Genomic DNA, 5,775 nt, shown 5'->3' on the forward strand with positions numbered 1-5,775 from the left:
ATTTGATCGTGGTCAGCCTGCAATGGTCCGATGGCCCATTCTGGTTCCTCCACCTGCTGCGGGTCCACAATTTGACTATCATGTCAAGTGAGGGAGTCCTGGATTAGGGGGTGTCCGGATGGCCGGACTATACCTTCGGCCGGACTCCTAGACTATGAAGATACAAGATTGAAGACTTCGTCCCGTGTTCGAAAGGGACTTTCCTTGGCATGGAAGGCAAGCTTGGCGATACGGATATGTAGATCTCCTACCATTGTAACCGACTCTGTGTAACACTAGCCCTCTCCGGTGTCTATATAAATCGGAGGGTCTTAGTCCGTAGGACGAACAACAATCATACCATAGGCTAGCTTCTAGGGTTTAGCCTCTCCGATCTCGTGGTAGATCTACTTTTGTACTACCCATATCATCAATATTAATCAAGCATGACGTAGGGTTTTACCTCCATCAAGAGGGCCTGAACCTGGGTAAAACATCGTGTCCCCTGCCTCCTGTTACCATTCGGCCTAGACGCACAGTTCGGGACCCCCTACCCGAGATCCCCCGGTTTTGACACCGACGTTGGTGCTTTCATTGAGAATTCTTCTGTGTCGTCACCATCAGGAAGGATGCCTCATCCCGTCTTCAAAGACGACACCATTGCTAAAGGAGCTTTGGCTGTCGGCCAAACTCTCCGGCTAGGTGGTTTCCTTATGACCGCCTGTTCGGCTGCTGCGCCGACGATGACCTCTCGGGTCATCGAAAGCAATCTTCATGTCAGCTTGGAATTCGCCGAGCAGCTATATCCAATGGAGCTCTCTTCCCTAAACAAGCTCTTGGATCGCATCGCCTCCCTGGGAGTCGCTACGGATTACGACCAGATTGGGCCTAAACCCGATCTGAGATAGATTAACTCTCCCCAAGTCACCCATCATGTTGCCGTGGTAGAGGGACAGTGCGGCGACCCCTCATCTATCTTAAGGACTAGCTATGTCCAGATTCCCAATCCCTCCAAGCCGGATACCCACAGAGGAGAGGACATCACTCAAGGCCTGAACTTAAAGTCAGGCGACGGGCTAAATTCATTGGACATCATCCAAGAATCCAAACTTCTGAGTTCGGAAACTCCTTGGCCCCTGGGTCTCAGATTGGGTGAGGTTTCGGATTTGATAACACCCACCCACCCATACATAAGCGATCTATCCCAAATTAGGCAAGAGCCCAAAGAAACAGTACATCATTACTGGGCCAGATTCCTCCTGGTTATGAACAGGATAAAGGACTGCTGCGAGGAAGACGCAATTTCATTCTTCTGCAATAATTGCACGTACAAGGGAACCCTCAATGCCATAAGTCGCCTTGATATTACACGCTTCGCTGACTTGGCGTCCATAATACGAAAGTACTGTGCGATGGAAAGCGTCTGGAAAACCGAAATAAAATTTTGGGACAATCCGGCCTTGAATACAAACCCAGTCCGAAATAAAAGGGTGCATCATCGCCAAACACCCGGGTTCAATACCAAAAAGCAAAAGCCCCCTACAGGGCACGAAACCATACTGGAAGGATGGCTTGATGGACCCTATAAAATTCACAGTGCAGAGGGCACTACACCAACTCACGGCCTTAGAGCATGTTGGATACTCCGGCAGGTGGCAAAAATTGGCGAAGATCTTCTAATTCCAGAAGCCACGGAAAGCCACCCCAGAGAAACCAGTACGGTATTAACAGCCTTCGAGACTTTCGTATCAAATAATATGCGAAAAAGAACACTCCGCGGCCTTGCCGAAGTCTACCAAGTAGCAACAATAAACCCATGGAGTGACACGGCTATTACTTTTAATGCCAGTGATGAACCTAAATTCCAAACAGCCCGAGCACCAGCCTCATTGGTCCTCAATCCAATAGTGGATGTCTTTCATCTTACCAAGGTACTCATGGATGGCGGCAGCGGATTAAACCTCATTTATGAGGAAACCCTTCAAAAAATGGAAATAGACTGGAACCGCATTGAGCGAAGCAGCACAACCTTTAGAGGAATAATCCCTAGTCGGGAAGCGCATTGTACAGGAAAAATCACACTAGATGTGGTGTTTGGCATGCCGGATAATTACAGGTCCGAAGAGGTCATGTTCCAGGTGGCCCCGTTTAGTAGCAGATATCACGCTCTGCTAGGGGGGGAAGCGTTTACAGTCTTCCAAGCAATACCCCATTACGGGTACATGAAGCTCAAGATGCTCGGGTATAACGGAATCATCACTCTCGCTAGTGATCCAGATATAGCACTCCGCGTCGAAAACAAGACAGTCGCACTGGCCCTCAAGGTGCTATCTGAAGCCCTAGCGGCTGAGGAACTTACTGCGTTGCGCTCCACGGTAAATAGGGACGATGTGATACTCGATAAAAGATCCAAGTCCACCTCCTTTAAACCGGCGAACGAAATAGTCAAATTCTAGGTCCATCCAACGGACCCCAATAAAACAGCTTCCATCGGGGCACAGTTAAACCCTGATGTAGACGCCGCACTGCGAGAGTTCCTACGAGAGAACTGGGACATTTTCGCCTGGCACCCTTCAGACATGCCAGGAATGCCATGCAGGCTGGCCAAACACAACTTAAATATCCTAAAAGGATTCAAGCCAGTCAAACAGGCTCTTCGGTGTTTTTCGGAACCTAAGAGACAGGCCATGGGAGAGGAACTAGCCAAGCTATTGGAGGCTGGATTCATCAAAGATATAAAACACCCGGACTAGCTAGCAAACGTGGTGGTGGTACCAAAGAAGAACAAATCCTGGCGCCTGTGCGTTGATTTCAAAGACCTTAACAAGGCTTGCCCAAAGTGATCCCTACCCTCTCCCCCGCATCGATCAAATTATCGATGCTACCACAGGACACAATTCGTTGTGTTTCCTCGACGCATACTCCGGCTACCATCAAATAAAGATGGCAGAGTAAGACCAAGCCGCAACGGCATTCATCACACCATACGGCCCATTCTGCTTCAACACAATGCCCTTGGGCTCAAAAACACTGATGCAACATATCAGCGCATGATTCAGACATGTCTGGCAAACCAGATCGGCAAAACAGTGGAGGCATACGTAGATGATGTGGTCGTTAAAACAAGACATGTCGAATCTCTAGTAGACGACTTAAGGCTAACATTCGATAACCTCTGAACATACGACATCAAGCTCAACCCGGAAAAATGCGTTTTCAGCGTTCCAGCCGGAAAGCTCTTGGGCTTCATTGTATCCGGTAGAGGAATTGAAGCAAATCCAGCCAAGATCCGAGCTCTGTCACAATTGGATATCCCGAAGGACCTCAAACAAATTCAAAAATTAACCGGATGCATGGCAGCTCTAAGCCGCTTTATCTCCCGCTTAGGAGAAAAGGCCCTACCCCTTTACCGCCTCCTTCGGCGCACCGAACACTTCGAGTGGACGGATGCAGCCATGGCTGGACTCGACGAAATAAAAGCCATCTTGGCAACAAACCCAGTCCTGGCCGCGCCAAACATTGGCGAACCAATGCTATTATACATTGCAGCAACCCATCAGGTCGTAAGCGCGGTGCTCATCATCGAACGAGAAACGAACGGACACAAATTCCCCCTTAAAAAGCCGGTCTATTATGTGTCCACTGTCCTTACTCCGTGCAAGTAACGGTACCCACATTATCAAAAGATTGCGTACGCGGTATTCATGGCATCCCGGAAGCTGCGACACTACTTTCAAGAGTGTTCAATAACAGTAGCCTCGGAAGTGCCACTTAATGATATTATAAACAACCGTGACGCGACGGGCTGGATTGCAAAATGGGCCATTGAGCTCCTCCCGTTCGACATAACTTACAAGCCACGGCGAGCTATCAAGTCACAAGTTTTGGCCGACTTCGTCACAGAATGGACGGAGGCCGAACTCCCTAAAGAGTACGACACATATTCAAACTGGGTCATGCACTTCGACGGCTCCAAAATGTTGGCCGGTCTAGGGGCTGGCGTTGTTTTGACGTCCCCCACTGGAGACACAGTTCAATACGTACTCCAGATAATGTACACAGACTCCAACAACGCAGCCGAATATGAGGCCCTTTTACATGGTCTCCGGATGGCAGTATCCATGGGCATTCAACACCTAGAGGTGCGCGGGGACTCGAACCTCGCAATATCCCAAATAAATGGAGACTTTGATGCCAAGGATCCAAAAATGGCAGCTTATCGCAACGCCGTCCTAAAAATGTCAGCTCGGTTCGAAGGGCTCGAATTTCACCATATAGCCCGGGAAAATAATCAGGCGGCAGATGTCCTGGCACGCATCGGTGCAAAACGTGATGTAGTCCCCCCCCAACATCTTCCTGGAAAGGCTGTTCAATCCATCCGTAGTATGGGAAGGGGAACCCGGCCATAACAGCCCGGACCCAACCACACTGCCCGACACCGAACACTCTGACATAATTGGAGGCTCTGCCAATGAAATAACACCTTCAACCCACGTAATAATGGCCGTCATCGCCCCGTGGACAGAACCATTCCTCGCTTACCTTACTAGGCAGGAACTCCCCGAGGACTAAAATGAGGCACGCTGCATAGTGCGGCGATCTAAAGCCTATAAAGTCCATGAGGGAGAGCTTTATAAGAAAAGCACTACCGGAGTCCTTCAAAGGTGCATCTCCGAAGAGGAAGGGCGGAACCTCCTGGCTGAAATTCATGCCGGACTCGGCGGTCATCACGTTGCAGCTCGGTCCCTTGTAAGCAAGGCCTTCCATACAGGCTTTTATTGGCCGACATCCCAGGCAGACGCCCAGGACTTAGTCCAATGATGCATGGGTTGCCAGCTTTTTGCAAACTAAAGCCATATGCCACCCACCGCCCTCCAAACTATCCCCATCACTTGGCCCTTCGCGGTCTGGGGGCTTGACATGGTTGGACCCCTTAAAGGAGGAACCCACAAGAAAAAATACTTACTGGTCATGGTGGATAAGTTCACCAAATGGATAGAAGCTAAGCCTGTTAAGACGGCCGAATCCGGATCGGTGATAGACTTTATATCCGGGGTTGTACATCGTTACGGTGTCCCCCACAGCATCATCACTGATAACGGCATGAACTTTACCGCCGATGAGGTAAAACTCTGGTGCAAAAACATGGGCATCTAGCTCGATTATGCTTCCATCTATCACCCACAAACTAACGGCCAGGTCGAACGTGCAAATGGTCTTATAATGAGCGGCATCAAACCCATATTAGTGTGGTCCCTTAAGGAATCTAATATGCACTGGGTAGAGGAGCTCGACTCCGTACTCTGGGGGCTGCGGACCACGCCGAATTGCACCACCGGATACACACCATTCTTCATGGTGTACGGCGCAGAGGCAGTTTTCCCCAACGACATAATTCATGACTCACCTTGAGTGCGCATGTACAAAGAAAGAGAAGACGAGCTCGATCGGTAGGACAGTTTGGACGCCTGGGAGGAAGAGCAAGATGTGGAAAAAGCCCGTTCCGCATTCTGTCAACAGCAGGCTCGAAGATACCAAAGCAGAGAGGTACGGGCCAAAAATTACAATGTTGGCGAATTAGTTTTACGCCTGCCGGACAAGAAAAAGGACAAACTCAAGCCCAAGTGGGAAGGTCCCTTCATAATTGACCATGTCCTGACTGGTGGAGCATACCGCCAGCGAGATGCATCGGATAACCGACTCGAGCCGAACCCATGGAACGCAGCATGTCTCCGAAGATTCTATGCCTAGCGCCGGACTGTGTGTTCGTCTCCTTCCTCTGTCCATTTCTTATAT

This window comes from Triticum aestivum, chromosome 5A (assembly GCF_018294505.1).
Source record: "Triticum aestivum cultivar Chinese Spring chromosome 5A, IWGSC CS RefSeq v2.1, whole genome shotgun sequence".
Classification (NCBI taxonomy): Eukaryota; Viridiplantae; Streptophyta; class Magnoliopsida; order Poales; family Poaceae; genus Triticum; species Triticum aestivum.